The 19,706-nt window shown below is 44.6% G+C and overlaps 1 protein-coding gene across 2 annotated transcripts in view; it reads left to right on the top strand.

Moving 5' to 3' along the window:
• The first annotated feature begins 8,667 nt into the window (after positions 1-8,667).
• gli2a (GLI family zinc finger 2a) overlaps positions 8,668-19,706 on the top strand; it is a 54,416-nt gene continuing 43,377 nt past the window's right edge. The window contains exon 1 of one of the 2 annotated variants that reach the window (XM_029136754.3): positions 8,668-9,088. The gene's annotated coding sequence lies outside the window, so the exon portion shown is untranslated. The remainder of the gene's footprint in view (positions 9,089-19,706) is intronic. The other variant, XM_055505043.1, reaches the window with a different exon arrangement.

The raw sequence follows: 19,706 nt of genomic DNA, 5'->3' as shown, positions 1-19,706 counted from the left end.
GCTTAAAAGATGTGTGTGCAAGAGGATGTGGTCACTGCTAATTATTTTTCTAATCAGTCCATGGGGTCTTTCCTGGTGCAGGATTTTGATATTTGGACTGCCATTGAGTTAAACTATTTGGGACACAATCAAATGCAACAAACTTTAAATGCTCCTGCTTTTGTGCTGCAGCCAGTGGACAGATGTGAGCTACTGGCCCGGGTTGTTGACATGGAAGATCATCTCAAACCCCTCAAGAGTAACGCAACTATTTAGACTATACAATGATTGATTATGAAAATAATAATTGATTGCAGTCCTGGTAAAAGATGAGACTTTAAGAGGAATAAGAGGCACAAAGGTCACAAGTTTCCGAAAAATGGAAAGAGCTACAAAGAGGAAAGGCGCAGAGCAAACAACATGGGAGGGCCAGTTTATCCCTGCTGTCCTTCTATTCTCTGAGGCTCAGACCACTGATGTGTATCTAGATCTGACCTGCATAGTTTGGCCCGTTCCCTCCCATAAGTTCTTCAAACTGGCCCTGTGTGTTTGGGCAATCTTGAAAGAGAATTGACGGTATTCAAAGCACCATGACAAGAGAGTGACGCACACAGTCGCTGGGCTTTATCTCGCCATCGGCAGCTGGGAGCTCAGCTTCAACGCACGCCTGTCATTTCATGTCTCTGAAAGGGGGTTTCATAGGTCAGCGACAATGGGATTTATGAGACAGTGAAGAACCACACACTGGCAGCCGCTCTATTTGTGTTGAACCTCACAGAGGAGACGTTAAATAACTGTGCATCACAGATCCTTGCCAACGTTAATGAGGAGCAGATATTTGATACGTCAAATATGTGAATGTACCGCTAATTTCAAACAGATTGTCCCAGTAATCGCTGCAGTGGGATAAACTGTGTTTAATATGCCCAAATGCTGGTTTACCTAATGATGAGACGAGTTGTTTCTAGATAGTCTGTATCTGCTAATCAAAAAACGCTTTGTAAGACAATGTGGTGCAGTTCTCTGACTGTGCTGGTTTGATGCTGCACGTTTGCCCTGTTTGAATCCACTTCCAGGCGTTTACTGCACGTGGCAATGGATTCGACTGCTAAAAGGAGAAATTGGAAACTTTCCCTGGGGCCAAAGATGCTCAGGAGCCCAGTGTTCACGGACTGATTTTGATTTTAAATGAGTCTTTTTATGATGGAGTCCTGGCCAGAGATGTCATGCCTCAGGTATAAAAAAATGCGCCGCGGCTCACGTTGCATCTTTTTGTGGGTCGTTTTACATCTCTGTAGTCATTTTACGTCTCAGTGCTCGTTTTGCATCTCTTTGTAATTATATACAATCTATTTGTTGGCATTTTCTGTCTCTGTGTGGACCTTTTTTTACTTCCTTTCTGGTTCATTTTTGCAAAATGATATTGTTGAGGCAGCCCATGCACTGGCCCCTCAGACTCTTCATAGTAATACTGTAGTTAAGCATGAAGGTGGGTAACTTTAATTGTGTACCTGCTGTGTACTTGAAGTCAGAAGGAAGACAGACAACATGCTGAGAAGCCCTCAGCTCACTCAGCTCAGCTCAGGCCTAAACCAGCAGGTGAACTTCTTCTATCATCACATTTCTTGTGTTGCATTACACAATTAGTTCTTATTTGTACTGTCAATATCTTCTACCATATGATATTGTGTTCTTCATCCCATGGGTCCAATACGCAACATAACACCAACTCTACTGTAGCTTGCTCCTAACCAGGGCTGCTGTCCTCATCTGTTTGTTTTAGGAATTTAATGCAGTCTTCAGCATCTTTACTTCTACTGATGTGAAAAGTCTCATCAGAAATTCAAATCTTAACCACAGAAAAAAAATTCAATTTACGGTTTGCGAAGAGAAAAAATTGCACCAAGAACAGACCACTGGTTCCTCCTAGTGTTTATTCCAGGTAAAGCACCTGAAACGTGCACATTTATTACAGTACTTCCATAAAAACTGGCTCCAGCTGTAAATGTTTCTTTAATGTGTGACTTTGTTGCTTATTTTTACCGTAACAGCAGTGAAACCATTTACTGGATACTTAGCAGACTTCATAGAACTCTCTCGCTGATTCCTCCCCTGGGAGAGACTGTGGATGTGTGATTAGTGGTCAGGGTGTGTGTTGGCGTCTCATGCTCCTCCACAGGCCTCTGTGCCACACGCGAACCTGACATCTAGACTGGTCCATGAGTCACTCACTGCTGCAGTGTCAGAGTGTATATCCGCTGCGATCTACTGTATGGTTGCCTGTCTAGACCAGTGGTATGTTCTCATGGTTCCCTTGGAGCAGGTGGAGGAAAAATCCAGACAAAGTCAAATCAGATAGTAAAATTAAGGCCTGGATCATTTGGTCTTTTCAAACTGGAAACAACCTGTTCCCACTCGCTCAAAGTCTGAACAAGGACAGCTCCTGGACTATTCTCCTGGATAAGCAAACAAAATGCCTGCACTGGACATTATGGGCTTATTCCTTTGAGGTTGAACGTGATTTGCTAAAAGAGGACAACACCCGCCCCTTCCCAGCCCCCTCCCACAGCTTTGAAGTGGTGGCAGATTGTGCACAAACAACATAAACCTCCCTGTGACAAACATAGGGATTTACCACCCAAGCCAAGGAAATTGCCACTGAAAGAGTTCTGTTGGGTTTATTGGGCTGTTTTGCAGCTTTCGTGCATCCGGGTGGACACTCTCACACTGATAACCACTCTGAGACTGCTGGGAAAGAAGATTCCCAAACAGAACCACAGCAAATGCCATGGCACCAAAACAGAACCTGCAACAGCTCAGATTTAATGTAATGTATGAACGTAAGAATTAACCTTTATTATTAATCAAAAGTCCAGTTTAGCATTTAAACTGATTTACTCCGTGTCCGACTAAAGGCTGCAAATCTGATCCCAGATCACTTAGTAAATTGTAAAAGTAAAATGTTTGGTTACTTGTCTGGTTCCAATCTTAAAGAAGCTAAAGGGAGTGAACTGTTACAAAGATAGAAACAACACTTGTCAAAGCTTCTGTTAAAATTTAAGGTTTATATTGACTGTTACTACTGCTACATTATACAATTATACATTTATTTATTAATTAATTATACGAATTAAGTAAGACATCCAATAATGACAATAATGTAATAAATTTAGTTAAATAAAACATTAATAGAAAAAGTATTATTAACATGTTTTAGTCAAGAAAGACTAGAAAGGTAATAAAGGTGTCCAGTGTAAAATAATATGGGCTTATATATAGAGAGAATTTCATTGTTGTTGTTATATCATATTCATAGTATATTATTACATTAAATTACATATTATATAAATATCATTATTGTATGTATATATGTATTTTATGGTCACAATCAGAGCCAGGCGTAGGGGGACTGGTCCTTTTCTACTGTACATATACTGTAACAGCAAGACAAAGACAAAGTTAAGGAACAACATGTACCTGTTACAACAGGTTTTACAACAGATAGTGGCTAAAAAATGTAACACAAGGGTGAGAAGGACTACAAGACGAACTACTACATGTATAGTAATGTTCCACACTCAATAGATCCAGATTCCAATGCTTAGAATTATGATTACGCATAGATTGTGTTACATCGGGCGCTGATCTGACCTGACTTGTGCCAGTGCCCCAGCTCATAAAAAAACATTATTCTGATATGACAGTGTGTGAGAACAATAGATGGGGCCATTAATGCCAGTCATATTGCAACATGTTAAAGTGTCAGAGGGGGGCAGCATTTTCTAAGGAATCAGTGTCACTGTTTCCTTTCGGCTACTGGGACAGTGGGACAGACAGTGTTCATCTTCTTTATCGCTAAAATTAGAGAGTTCAAAGAAGCAAAGCAGGGGTCAGCCAGGCACATCTGACGCAAGCAATGCTGTTCATACTCTTCTCTGCTTTCTCTGTGAAACACTTAATAGTTGAAATGTTTGAAAACAAGCATAGAAGGAAAATCTGATTGAATATTAAAATATAATGTTTTCGTGCTGACAACGTACAGCAATGTACAGCAAAGCGATGCTTGTGCCCCACTGATGCAGAATCCATAACAGTTATAAACTATATCATAATTTATAGCAAATCTTGTTGTAATCTGTAAAGGGACTATTATAATAAACTATTGTAATAACTCATACCACAGAAAATATTTTACATCCCTTGCAATGGACTTAGCATTTTGACCCCTCTTTCATTCATCAATTTTTTCCCTGATTCATTTCTCGTCTTTGTCTAAATATTTTCTCAACCTGCAGATTTGTTCCGCCTGTTCGAGGGCCTGGATCCACTGTTAGGGATTCAGTGATGGGAGAATAAGGGTAAAAGGTCGTTGTAATCCCTTGGCAAAAAAATGTATACTAAAAGTGTGTTTTATCAAGTATACTGAAGTGTATTTCTAAAGTACACTTTGCAGAGTAAGTACACTTATGTGAATCTACTTCTAGTATCCTTATATGTTTACTCATTTAATACTTCTTGGAACTAAATTGGACATTCGAAGTATATTTTAAATCTATGAAAATTAAACTTTAAGCACTGAATTAATCACGTTTTATGCGCTCTTACAGTAACTGCATTAAAATGCACTTGCATATACTAATAATGAACCTCTAGACTACTAAGTGTACTGAACAACTAAACTACAGTATTATTGCATTACATATAGGCTATTACAGTAGTATACCTGTAGTTTATTGTAGTATACATTTGACAACTTATTTAAACTTTAGTACAAGTAGTAAACATACTATGCATATACTAATAATGTACTTCTAGGTTACTTCTAGGTACTAACTATACTTACTGTAACAACTACACTATTATATATACTGTACTTCATACAGGCCATACGTACACCTATAGTTTATTGTAGTATAAGTTTGATAACTTCTGTCAATTTATATGTAATATCAGTACACTTTACATATACATGCACATACTAATTATGTTACTAACTATGGTGAGCAACTAAACTATTAGTGTACTACATTACAGGCTATTAGTCTGTACTTTATTGTAGTATGCTTTTGAGAAATCATATCAACTGTAAGTTCAGTTATTTATGGAAGAATTTCATTTTAAAAAGCAAAATACAGACAAATATGACAGTAAATAAAAGCAATGTTTTTAGGTTTTGTCCAGTGCAGGAAAATGTCAGACGTTTTTTTAGGTCAACCATATCCAAGCTGTGTGGAAGTCTCAGTAACTGCTTCTGGTCTTACAAACAATGTTTAGATGATGGAGCTGTAAATTACAGTGATAAAGATGACAAATATAAACATGAAAAGAAAAGATACAACAGTGCTTTGTACACTACCTAAACATATGTATAACCTATAATGCTATATTTTACACTTTACATGAACTTTCAATTTATGTTCTCATCAGAGTAATTTAATTGAGAAACATTTTTTATTATTATTTCTAATGGAGTATTTTATTTTGTACTTTTATATTTAGACTGAAAAAATAATAACTGAGCACAATAATATGCATACACTATGTAATAAAAGCATCATTTTATCTCTGTCATGATTAAGAGTTGAATTCATTTATTGTCATCATAAAAGCCCAATGGGCTCATTATTGCTACTGTTAGTCAGGTTGAGCAGCAGAGGAGAGCAGCTGATGCACCTGATACTCACGTTCAGCAACATGCAGATCCTGTGCATGCTGTGGTTTAAGAGCAGACTTTTGGCCACTAACCAGAGCAGCGTCAGAGGGGGACAATAGGTGGCAGCACCTCCAGCCCTGAGAAACAGCCTCAACTTGTCATCCTTTGCCTCCAGTTGGAGGTTTGAACTGCCACTGTAAGTCACAGCACATGAACAGTCTCTGAAGTCGTTACATGTTAACATTGGGGAAATCGGGTTGTGCGCTACTTCTCAGTTACGAAAGGTCTTAAGCAAATAAAGTATTATCAAGCTACTTTACTTGTTTCCACATCCCTTACTTCTTTGTTATGTTCTTTATGCTGCTTCCCACTCCTTGTTTCAACATTGCACTAACTAAACATATTCTACATTTATAAGATGGATTGTTACTAAGCACCAAACTGAATATAATGACAACACGGCAAACCTCGGGTTGGGTCGAATTCCACTGCACAAACCATGGCGCCATCTGGCCGTGACTCTTCCTACTTCAATGTCAAGTGTGTCCCTTCCTCGCCTTTGCCAGTCAATCTGAACGTTGCAATCATTTACTTCAGTAAAAATAGCAATACCAACATGTCAACAAGATAAAACATTGGATAAAAGTCAGAAACATTTGTTTCTTTTTTATATGAAGTTGTCTTTTTATTAGGTCATGATTACTAATGCTCTGTAAAAGCTGATATAATTTTAAATATATATATAGAACAAAGTTGTTTTCTCATACTGTACCATACACTTATAATATTTAATATAATATATAATAATATTATAAATTCATAATTTATCAACCGAAGACATTTTGCATTGAAATTGATGTTAAATTAATGCAAAGTGCAGCACCCTACACTTGTACAGTACGTACTGTGAGTAAACTCACTCAACTGATCTTCCATCACTGACTAACATTATAACTGAATCAGGATGTACACAGTTGCTGTTCATGTGAAATCAACATCTTGAGGTGATTAATAATTCCAATAACAAACTGCATGAACACCATGAACACACAGTGTGAACAGGCCCTCACTGTGTGACGGTGAACTCAGTCACTACACCTGAGCAGCCCTGTCAGTCCACGGGAAAGCCAACGTGCTGATTTTGGTGTATAGAGAACTGTGTGTGGGACAAAAGTACTACATCTGGGGAACATGTTCTGAAAGTAGAAAAATGACTGCTGATAAGAACATTTTTTTTAAGGAATCAGAATTGTTGCACTGGACAGTCCAAACTGGAGCTCACGGTTGAGGGATGGGGAGCCAAGAAATGATTCATCTTCTGGTCCCAGACAATCACAGAGAAGAAGAGAAGATATTTATATCTATAGCGATGCTATATTCTTAATTGGACAGGATTTTGTATTATTAAACATGTGCTTGCTTTATATTGAATTATGTTAATATTTGTTAATAAAATAACTTTGTATAAAGCAATAGAAACAAGTGTGGAAGTTTATACTTGTCTCAAACAAAGGTCCCATTTGTCCCACAAGATGTAAACTAATTGTAAATATGAAAGCACAGAGGCAACACGGTGAATGTGGAGTAAAGATGCCCAACTTTTTATCCTTCAGCAGAGAAATGCTCCCAAACATACTTCAAAGCACCTGACGTGCTGTTTAGGCTGAAGAGGTAGCGCATCCTCAACTCCCTTCACTCAGCTTGGTGAAAATGAATGCAGAGAAGCTGTAAAAACCTCAGCATGAGAGAGATTTAACTTCAGGGCATCTGCTGAAGTCTGTCACATATCATTTACTTTGGCTTCATGTGAATCTGTTCCAAAATATCTGAACCCATAAACTCTAACGTCTGTCCCGTTTTTTTCCTGCGTAGATGCAACTTTGTGCTCAAATGTGGCAGCTATTCCCTGATTTCACTTGCTTTAAATGGTGATTTCACTGATTTCTTACCTACATTCTATTTTTAGATGTTGGTCAATAACTTGTTTTAAATCCTTGTCTGCTCAACTTGCCAAGTAAATGTGAAGTCAGATCTTGTCCAAGTGAGCAGGGCACTGATGTTCTGACTTTCACACAGGCAACCTTGATTTGAAATAGCACATTGTCCAAACATGTGGCTGCTCCATGTCATCACATACTGTAACACATAAAGTTTATTTGTGATGGTTATATGTTACTAGAGCCTTAATTGGAAAGTCCCATTTACTGTAAAAGGCTGTCAAGTATGAAATATTTTAAAGGTTCTGTTTTGCAAAACATGAGCCTGATACAATTTTGATAAACTGCCTCCTAAGACATATAGACTCTAAACATTTAACTTGATGAAGGCATGAAATAAAACCCTGATGCACTTGCAGGTTGCAAGTGTTTATACTTCTGAGATAATAATAATTCTGCTCTTTTTTTCATTTAAAACTGGACAGTTTTACTTATGTGATGTGTTTGAATCCACTACATCTGTATAGAGAGGCATAATTTATTTACAGTTGAGTCACAGTAAATGTTATATGTGTGTAACATTAGACTTTACCTGCACTGCTAAATACTAGGCTCCAGCTAAGATGAAACATATGGATGTAAATAAACAAAGTGAGAATGATAAGAATTGTTGCTGTGTACTTTTCTAAGTCAATGCTTTAACTACAGGGTTTCCTTTGGGTGTATTTTGTGGTGAGTGTGAGTTCAGTTCGTTCAGGATCAAAGAGTGTCTTGATGATCCTTCCACCCACTCAAAGAATCCAACTCCTCAGAAGAAAATACAATTAAAGCTTCAGAAACGCGCCGATTCCTCCGACAACACACGTGTAACTGGTTTATATCTGACTGCTCCTGTAAACTCTAACCTGGTAGACGTTTCTAACTGTAGAGCCGGTAAGAAGCAAACAATAAATGAAACTGTATCTAACTTTTTCCTGTCTACAACTGCTGGATTGAGTTAGCCCGGCCCATATGGCGCAGCAAATGGCCCAACTCACCAGGGAGCGAGGGGAGTGAGAAAGGAGGAGATGGCGAACGGGGGGAGGGGGGGGGGTCGGATTGAAAACAGATCAGCAGCTTGAAGATCTCAACACCACCGCATGTCTCTGCAACAACTGACGAAGTGAAGCCAGCCCGCAGAGCCAGAAGCGAGAGAGGAACACGCGTTCACAGACCTAAGTTAGTTTGCTGAAGGAGCGCGCAAAGTCCGCAGGCGAGAGCGCAGCGCTCGGAGATGGATTTAAGCAAAAGTTAGACGCGACTTGTGCTGCTCCGCTGTGATCGCGCTCCAGGACAGAGGTGTTAATGCGAACTTAGTGCGCTTCCAAACTTTTGCTAACTCGGTTGATGGAAGTTTCGTCTCAAGTCCGGAGAGGCTTGTTTGCGCGTTTTGCGTTGATTGCCAGCGTAGTGCCGAGTTTACAGGAATCCCACTTCACACTCAACTTTTCCAAGAACAAAAAAGACAGACAGAGCCAAGGTAGGACGGCGGTTGTATGAATGGGAGTTGTTATGTCTTGTATCCACACTGCAGAAATATTTCTCCCGTTTCTTCCCCCTGTGTGTCAGCGGCAGATGAGACTTGCGGGCAGCTTCACATCTCAGTTGCACTTTGAACTTATCTGACAGAGGAATCCAAAAAATTTCTGTCCTGCAACTTGATCCATATGGGAAGAGATGTGATCAGAAAGCTCGGCGCCAAGCCGCTGCGCAGCTTTTAATAGTTGATCACACACTTTCTCCAAACAGTGGGGCTGATGCTGGTTCTCGAGCCTATTTTGAAATGTAAAAATCTATTTTAAATCTTTAAAATCACAGTTTAATTTTTTTCTGTTTTTTGTCTACTTAAAGTAATCAATGTTTGACTAATGCAGCTATTCCCACATTCAGATGTGTGAGGATGCAGTGGCCATATGGACACGTTACTGCCTGTGACAGGCCTGTGGGAGATGTGTACTTATTGTTGAAAGATTCAAAGTTTGCTGTTTGTTCTGCAGGCTGAGCAGTCAACAAACACTTGACGCCTTTGTGGGGCCCTTAGGCAGCTATATTTGCTCTGGGCTTTTACCCCATCTAATAGGCACTACTAATGATCTCCAAACTCATGGTCCCACTTTTTGTGTTAGTTGTTTTGACCCACATATTAGAATGTTTGTTTGTTTATGGAAGTCACATTTAGAAATCGATGGATGTGTGATTTTTTTTTACCATGAAGACAAGACGCAGACCTAGAAAGTGACTCATTAAAAAAGTGAGGCGAGCAAATTTCAAGAATTATAACAATTGTCTGAAAGTTGAAATTGTGGTGATGTGTGAGGTGTTTTTGATGCAGGTTTGTGTGTTTCCTCGCTTCACATGGAGACAGACTCGGTCAGGACTGAGGTGATTTGCATGAGAAAAAAGTGAAAGAAAAAAAAAAGTTTTAGTGCATTTGCCCATTGTGAGGAATGAAGAGTTCCAACAGTTCGGGCCTATGCAGAGTGAAAGGAGTAAAGAATGGATGAGCCTTTTCAGCTCATTCAGCCCCAGTTTGGGGGCTCCGCGCTGTGTTCAGGGACCTATAGTGGCCGTGTCACTTTCATGTGCACAGCCCCAGCCCGTGTGCTGTGCTCGGCGGCCGCTTTCACACATGGGCTCTGTGCCACATTATTGATCCGGCTCTTTATTTATTTATTTTTTCTCTATTTTCTGAAGTCTAATGAACCAAGTAGTGGAAAAGGGGTGAGTGGATGGTATGTGTTGGAGGGATGCGGCCCAAGGAGGAGAAGGGTAAATGGGAGGAGGTGGAGGAGGGGGTCTAGCGTTTTTTGAAAGAAAATACCGATGAAGTCTAGCGTACAGCGACAGAGAGGAGGGTTGGAGGAGAGGGTGAAGTCTGAGTGACTCTGGGGAGAAGGGGGAGGAGTCCCCCCCCACCACCACCACCACCTCCTGCACCACAATCCTGCTGAGTAAACTCCTTCAACCTCAACTCATCCCACTGTGACCCTCATTTCACTGCTCAGGCACTGCACGGTGCCAATGAAGCCGTTCAGCAGCCTGTCACCTCATGATGGCCGCCGTACAGGCAGGCGCTAGGTGTGGTTCGGCTAAAAACTGTTTGCCCTGGAATTTAGTGGCGAGGGATGAAAGGTAGCTGCTGCCTCCCCCCTTGAGCAATGTGTAAACCTTGGCCAGGCCAAGCCTGCTGCAGCACACACTTAGGCTGATGGCTTTAACATGGCTCTCATTCAAATACATTTCCCAGAAGGCAGTAACTTACAAACAATATTACAATAATATTATAACAGAATCTCCAAAACATTTTATTTTTAGGTGGGGTTCAATTTGGTTATTAAACGTGAAACGGGTTTTGGTAAAATATTTAAGAGAGAAGACCTTACATAACTGAACCCTGCCTGTATATTTGCCTCTTTATATTTCTGACCCCAGTTCTCAGATAATGATTGGGCCTCCTCCCTCTACAGGAGGATGGGTGTTAGGTGATAGACCCATGCCATCCATCTGGACAGTTCAACATCTCAGAGCTTGTTTACATTTAGAGCACAGTAAACTAAAAAAAGACAAGAAAGCTGAATTAGGGGCCAAGCAGGCAGTGTCGCAGGTTTGTTGCTGTTATTCTAGTGGGATGTAAGAACTGTTGCAATAAAAATAATTTGCATGCTAAAAACTTAAATACCTAGCTCATCTCTTCAGCCTGTAACAACTATCAAAAATGTTCATAAATCTTCTTATTCATCACTCTTGATTTTAATAAATACAATGAAAATGTGTACTTTGAGAAAATGTGAAAATTTCACCTGAAGAAACAACAGTTCCTGACCTGGATCCCACTGGCCCCTGTGGCATGGAGCCCATCGGCCCCTGAGGCATGGAGTCCACCGGCCTCTGAGGCCTGGAGCCAACTGGCCCCTAAGGCCTGGAGGCCACCTGGAGACCTGGAGCCCACCGGCCCCTGAGACCTGGAGCCCACCGGCCCTTGAGGCCTGGAGCCCACCGGCCCCTGAGGCCTGGAGCCCACCGGCCCCTGAGGCATGGAGCCCACTGGCCTCTGAGGCCTGGAGCCAACTGGCCCCTAAGGCCTGGAGCCAACCTGGAGACCTGGAGCCCACCGGCCCCTGAGGCATGGAGCCCACCGGCCTCTGAGGCCAGGAGCCAACTGGCTACTGAGGCCTGGAGCCCACCTGGAGACCTGGAGCCCACCGGCCCCTGAGGCATGGAGCCCACCGGCCTCTGAGGCCTAAAGCCAACTGGCCTCTGAGGCCTGGAGCTCACTGGCCCCTGAGGCATGGAGCCCACTGGCCTCTGAGGCCTGGAGCCAACTGGCCCTTGAGGCCTGGAGCCCATCAGCCCCTGAGGCCTAGAGTCCAGTGGCCCCTGAAGCCTGGAGCCCACCAGCCTCTGAGACCTGGAGCCCACCGGCCCCTGAGGTCTAGAGTCCAGCGCCCCATGAGACCTGGACCCACCGGCCTCGGAGACCTGGAGCCCACCGGCCTCTGAGGCCTGGAGCCAATTGGCCCCTAAGGCCTGGAGGCCACCTGGAGACCTGGAGCCCACCGGCCTCTGAGGCCAGGAGCCAACTGGCTACGGAGGCATGGAGCCCACCTGGAGACCTGGAGCCCACCGGCCCCTGAGGCATGGAGCCCACCGGCCTCTGAGGCCTAAAGCCAACTGGCCTCTGAGGCCTGGAGCTCACTGGCCCCTAAGGCATGGAGTCCACTGGCCTCTGAGGCCTGGAGCCAACTGGCCCCTGAGGCCTGGAGCCCATTGGCCCTTGAGGCCTAGAGTCCAGCACCCCATGAAACCTGGACCCACCGGCCCGTGAAGCCTGGAGCCCACCGGCCCCTGAGACCTGGACCCACTGGCCTCTGAGGCCTGAAGCCCACCAGCCCCTGAGGTATGGAGCCAACTGGCCCCTAAGGCCTGGAGCCCACCTGGAGACCTGGAGCCCACCGGCCCCTGAGGCATGGAGCCCATCGGCCCCTTAGGCATGGAGCCCACCGGCCCCTGAGGCCTGGAGCCAACTGGCCCCTAAGGCCTGGAGCCCACCTGGAGCCCACCGGTCCCTGAGGCATGGAAGCCCACCGCCCCCTGAGGCCTGGAACCCACCGGCCCCTGAGGCCTGGAGCCCACCGGCCCCTGAGGCCTAGAGTCCAGCACCCCATGAAACCTGGACCCACCGGCCCCTGAGGCCTGGAGCCCACCGGCCCCTTAGGCCTAGAGTCCAGCGCCCCATGAGACCTGGACCCACCGGCCCCTGAGGCCTGGAGCCCACCGGCCCCTGAGGCCGGGAGCCCACCGGCCCCTTAGACCTAGAGTCCAGCGCCCCATGAGACCTGGACCCACTGGCCTCTGAGGCCTGGAGCTCACCGGCCCCTGAGGCCTGAAGCCCAATGGCCCCTGAGGCCTAGAGTCCAGCACCCCATGAGACCTGGACCCACCGGCCTCTGAGGCATTGGGCCCACCGGCCCCTGAGGCCTAGAGTTCAGTGCCCCATGAGACCTGGACAGCACAGAGTGTGTGTTGCAGACAGAAATATTCTCATATGCATGAAGACATGAGAGGTAAAAGCCATTAGGAAGCTGTAAAAGGCAGTGCCAGCTCCGTGTCTCACATTCAGGGGAAGAGAGGTCCTTCACTGGCTGCTCTGGCTGCTGAAGATAACAAGGGACAAGCCTCCCTTGTTTTAAACTCTGTTGTTTCAATGCCCTCGAGGCATCCTGTTCATTCTCACTCGAGTGTGTGAGGATTAATAGGCCCACATAGGCTGCTTCCACAGGCCTGAAGAGGGGGTGAAGGGTGGGTTGCGTATTTCACCCCCCCCCCCCCCCCCCCCCCCCCCCCTTTCCACTTCTCCTCCTTTACACCAGGGCAGCTACGAGTGGGCTCTCCAGTCCCAAGCACAGATAGTGAGGTCACACTGGAGTGTAGTGTTGCTCAAACATACAGCAGAGTGAAAGCGTCCTGAGCGTATGCTCAATGAGCGGCCTTTATGGGCTGTAGGGTAAAACATCCAACAAGCTCATTACAGTGTGATTGGGCTCATCAATCACTACAGGCACTTGTCTTCATCTTCAGCAGGAATGCAGGGGAAAAGGAGAAAGAGTGATTTCCAGCAACTCCTAACAACTCACTTCCTACTACGGCGCATGTGTTGTAATTGTTAAACTGTAAAAGATAAAGAAACTCATGCAACTCACATGCAACCAGCTTCATTATCTGCAGCAAGGGAGATTTAGTGCTGTGAGACATAATGCGTCATCATGAGCCCAGTCCAGTCCAGCGAGCTTTCCATCAGGCCCAGGACCAACTCCTCATGCTGATTTCTCACACGTTATTAGCATTTGTGGCTTCTGGTCAACCCCACCCCAGGTTACAGCAGGTCACCTCCTGTGGAAGGGGCGAGTGGGGAGACTGACTTCACTATCCCAACACAAGATAAACTCCAGACAATGGAAGTCGACAAGACTTGCTAGCATTGTGTTCTTACAGAATGCTCCTCCTCCTTCACAGCCATTTTAATTCTAACATTAAATCCAAAGCACAGACGGGTTGTAGTTGTATGACATCACATTGGATTGATTTGTTCAAATATCTGGTTCCTTAAGTCAAAACGGCTTTGTTTCTTGTCCATTCTGATAAAAGGCCATTATCAGACAGACTGATAATACGGCTTCTTCTCCAAACGCCTCAAACCAACAGCCAGAAGAAGGTTTTATTGAGGTGGTGCAGATAATGGCCATTGTCTGCTTTTACAATGGCCCTAATCTGATGCAGAGGTGACAAAATACAGCCAGCACACCGAGAGGAGTGTTTGTGTGTGGCAGCTCGGGGGCGGGAGGCTGTGTCGCTTTTATTAGAATTCCATATGATGCGGGAGATATTTGATTCTGAATGGTGTTGATCGAGCGCCAAGCCACAGTCTCCGCTCGGATAGAAGCTGGAGACAAGAGAAAGTCAAGAGTTGAGTTTGGCTACACAGACATGTGGCTGTCTTTAGCGAGCAGCTCCGTAGCCTCTTCCCCGTGAGCTGATCTCTTGCTGCCATCATCTCCTCTCTTTTCTATCTCTTCTTCCCATTCGGGCTCCGGGCCAGGGTGAGGTTTGTGCATGTTTTGTAATCAGCTCATTAGGGATAAAGTGGGACAAACAGAATGCTGATCATGCTGGGCTGTCTTTGGCTCCTCCACATGCTAGGTTTTGCAACGCCAGGCTGCTCTGAGGGTGAACCCAGCGGTGTCAGGAGGTGGTGATAGTGCAGCAAAGGTGTTTGAGGGAAGGAAGCCTGCTGTGAAGTGAACATGACAGTGCTGAACGAGTTCAGAACAATATATACCACACGGACACTAAACCTGTTCACTTAATTGGCACAAATGTTAACTAAGATGTTGAGGGAAGTACAGGATACAAGGTTGTTGTTTTCTTTCTTTCTACAGTCACAGCACTTTTACGTGTTATTGGGACACATGCTTGTCATTGTAATGTCTGGAGGGTGTAGACGGCTATTACTGACACCTACCAAAGCTTAGGGGGGGTCTGGACTGAGATGTGACTTGGAACACACACGCACACACACACACACACACACACACACACACACACACACACACACACACACACACGCACACGCACACACACACACACAAACACACACACACAAACACACGCTCACGCACACACGCGCACACATGCACACACACACACACACGCACGCACACACGCACACACACACACAAAGCTAACCTGCCGAGATTACTGACAGCTGAAGCAGTTGAGTGAGCGCTAACAACACATTTGGGGTGAACGACCCCGGCCAAATGCTTCGGAGAGGAAGCTGGCTCGACTCAGCAGTGTTCGATGTGGCACCGGTGACAGCTGGGACTTAACACAAATCTTTATTATAAGGGACTTTTCAGTAAAAGGTGTACCCTTTCACTAATACCTACCAACCAGATCCACTTGAGTATTAGCTCTCACTGTTTCTTCCCACCTCGACTCTGATGATGCCGTATGTGTCCAACGCTACTTTGGTGGTAAAAGGTTATTTCTGTAGCCTTGTGTGGATGGGTTTGAATTCCTCCCTGCCACGAACTCTGTGCACGGCCATGAGCTCCACATCTGGTTTCTGTTGGTTGAGGGAGACGAGGAGGATCATCCACAGGATATTGCCTTTACTAGCAGGAAAGGTCAGGATCAGGGGTGGGGTAGGAGCTCATCCATGGGGCTTTACTCTGCTTCTTTAAATTCCTTTTATATTAGATCACTTGTTAGATGCTCGTTATCCTGTATCTTCTGCAACCCACATGCAGTTTTGTGCTTTTACAAGCCATCATGTAAAAGACTAATTAAAAACACATACATGAACTGTAGTCATGGGTCAGTGTGATAAATAAATTGCAGTCTGATTTCTCCATAGGTTAAATTTCTTCTCCTTCTTCCTGCATTGAGAAAAGCCTATTTTGGCAATACTCTGGTTGCCGCTTGAGTGACCAGGATCTATACATGAGTGTCAGCCTGTAGTGGTGTTGTTTCAACCTCTGAATCACACTAATGGCTCACTGCTGTCAGACCTTTCACAGTCTACTTCATGGTCTCGTCTTCTTCGTCATTTTGACTCATCTTTCTCCAACAGCGTGATTCACATGTAGAGAATGTGCCCTAGTCTCAACTTGTCTTCCTCCTTCTCTCCTGAAGGTCTTAACATTTGTGGTCCTGTGGAGTGTAGTTTGATACAAATTGTGAATTACTTAGTTTAAAGTTGCATGAACTGTAACCAAAAAAATCCAAATGTCTAGAATTTTTTTAGAAAATATTTCTTAGAAAATATTGGTTATTGTAATATAGAATGCATATTCCTCAATTGTAATCTTCATGCATAATGAGCACATTTGGCAGAATGCACAACTCACAAAGGTATCAACGTGGACCTATTCATTAAGAGGTGCTGTTCTGCAGGTTTTAAACCACAGATGAAACTTGTAGCCTGTGTTTTTTTTAAAAGGACACCGTTTGGCTGTTACATGGCTGAACCTGAGCTCAGTTGTCTAATAAAGGAAGCAGCGGGTAAAAAAAGAGCTCTCATGCAGGGAACATTTGCTGGAGTAAATTAAAGGCTTCTTGTGAAGAGAAAGTCTGGCCTGGGTGGTGAGGCCACAAGCAGCTGTTTTCGTCCTGGGAATCCAGACACGGTGAAGGTACAACAGGGTGTGCAGGGTGAAAAAGGCATTCTGGCGTTCAGTTACCCACAAACATAACAAGTTCACCTGTAAATTTGCTCTAATCCAGCATTAAATCAAATTTATCCAGCAGAGAGTTTGCAGTAAATTGAAAAGTTAATTTATAGGTGACAAAACTAAAAACTGTGTTTGCTCACTGTTTTACACCAAATGCTAAGAATATGCAGTGTCTTCTCAGAAATGACACCAAGTGATGAAGACAAATTGTGCTATGCTCTGTTTTTGCGTTTGGCAGTTGTTGTGTTAACCTGCATGAGTGTCACTGTCAGAAACCCAAGTACAGAGGTCTGCAGGTGGTATAGGGGCAGTAGACCTCACCTTATCGCTCTGCAGTCTGCCAAGTGAGCAGAGTGTGGGACAGCAAGTGGTGTGTGCGTGCGTGCGTGCGTGCGTGCGTGTGTGTGTGCGTGTGTGTGCATGTGTGTGCAGGTGTGTGTGTGTGTGTGTATATTGTGTGTGTAGATTGGGGGTCTGCGCTGCTGGGAAAGGGAGCCGACCAGGATAGGGATCGCTCCGACTGAAAGATAGGAAGGAAGAAAGTAAGAAGAGTAAAGCCTGGAAATCTTCAAACTGAGAGGGTTCTGTTTGATGTGTGTTTGCATTCCTTTCAGTGTTGGTGAAAGCGGAGCTGTTGAAAGGTAGTGGAAGAGAGGAACACTTGAAACTGAACGAGGAGCTAAGAAAAACACGCCGAGAAATCCTGCAAGTCGGTGTTGGGGGGTGGAGAGGTTAGGAGAGGAAGAGATGAGCCTGAGACGATGTTGGACAAATAGAGCAGCAGTAACTTTAAATGCTGTATTCAGACTGTGTCCTGTGTTCCGTGTGGCCGAGGGGCAGGTCTGGGTCAGAGCTGGTGGAGGAAGCAGCTACAAACTGCAGTTTTCTAGTGTGCATTTTCACCCAGAACATATTTATATCTTAAGATTTTAGCAAATACAAAAGTACTTCACATTCAAAGCTAAGCCCAAAAAAAAGACTCGATAATTCTCAAAAAGCATACTTTTCTCAGTGGAGAAAACATCCAGTTCTGCGGCTGTGTGGCAGGAAGGAACAAGAACAAAGCCGCCACACTGTAAAACCTGGGGCTACGGCTTCGGTCACAGCCGCTCCAGCCCGAGCCATGAAGACAAGAATTGGAATAAAACAAATAAATCACGCAGTGCGGCCATCTCTAAGATGCATGTTTTGGGATCTTGCTAGTTTCCTGTTTTTGACTGCGGTGATGTCCCAGAAGTAACTGAGTGAAGCTGTCGTCTGCGCAGCCATTTAGAGGAGGAGAAAGCAAGCATACTGTACCCTTGTTGTGCCCCCGCCATCTGTCGCCCAGTGCCTGACACCTGTACCGGGCCTTCAGAGCCGCAGGGAACATGGGTCCAGCCTCTAGAGACACCCAGGTAGGGGGTGGTGAGACAGCCTCACATAGGGAGGGAAGGAGGGTCCTTCTGGAGAAATAAAGCAGTATGTGAAATCCAACACTTTTCATGCAACAGCACCAAAACTGCACCTGCTGTCATTTTTTGGTTTGTTTTGATTTTAGCTAAATGACTTTTACAGGTGCTTCTGCCCCAAACACTGGCTCGAGGTTCAGAGGCAATTGGAAAGCAAATAGCTGGCAGACTGTAAAAGCATGGAAACAGCTATTAATGCGGTGCCAGATGTTCATCAGACGGGGATGTTAGGAGAGGATTCACGGGTGAGAGAGGCCAGCACTGCTGCTGTGAGCGCTGGGCACAGCTCGTCGAGCCCCAAAGGAGAGCTTGCTCCGTGGCCAGACGTGACGCTCGAATGAAAAAGCACTTTAATGTCGATCATTAAGTTGATGTCAGGGCCACAGGAGTTGTTCTCTTGGCTAAATCAAAGACTTTCTGGCAGCAGAAAAGAGAAACAGATGCAGCCTAAACCTGTTATTGCCCACCTCTTAATCGGCTTACGCTGGCTCCAGGACAGGCGACTGGCACTGGTGAGGGGTCATCGTGCTGGTGCCCACAGCTCCCAGTAAAGGAAGACATGTTGGATATCCACGTGAAACCAAAACCTGCGCTTCACGCATTTGGTTAACTGGCTCTGAACGCTTATGTTTTGAATGCCAGCATGGTGTCACTCATTACTAAAGCATGTATTAGCATCCACATTTTCACACACTGTCTGTTTTAATATGTTGCTTTGATGTTTTAGAAGATTCTTTCGAGCCAAAAATCACATTTGTTTCAAATAAATTCAATTTCAGATTTACATTTTATTGTGTTGTTTGTGTCCTTTGGCCACATGTCAACTTATAAACATTTTTTTGTGCAAAATAATTTTCTCAAGTGCATGAGTTAATGTAAAGGTTTAATAACTGACTGCTGCCAACAGGTGTGAGGAACGCCCGTCTCAGCCTTTAGCACAGCTTTTTTAAACCGACCTGTGCACCTATGAAAACATCTCCCTTTCCTCGCACCTGTGACACGTAAAGCTGAAGGAGGCTGCAGCTGCGTTCAGCTGCTGTGTTTTCCTGTAACGTCTTAGCATTCTGTCCAAATCACATGGACATTTGTCTGCAAGCAGGTGAAGCAGCCTCAGTTACGGGGCAACAGCCACATGCTGTGGAGTGACTATCTCGTCCAGAGTGGGTGTGGGTGATGTTTGCTTTCAGCAGCAGATGATCTTGTAGCTGCCTCCAAGTCAAACAAGGGGCACGTTGCCGAGTCGTCAAGCCTTTGACACGGGCTTGAGGAGGCTTTGACACCATGTGTGTGGCTGGAACCTCAGGGCCAGTTGTGTTTACAATTGGTCACTACATCAAACTCAAAAACCTGTGGTGTATGTGTGTGGGGGGGTCATTAATTACACTGACGGACTAAAAACATTACTCACACACTT

This window comes from Betta splendens, chromosome 21 (assembly GCF_900634795.4).
Source record: "Betta splendens chromosome 21, fBetSpl5.4, whole genome shotgun sequence".
Classification (NCBI taxonomy): Eukaryota; Metazoa; Chordata; class Actinopteri; order Anabantiformes; family Osphronemidae; genus Betta; species Betta splendens.
This window is presented reverse-complemented; position numbering and strand designations above follow the sequence as displayed.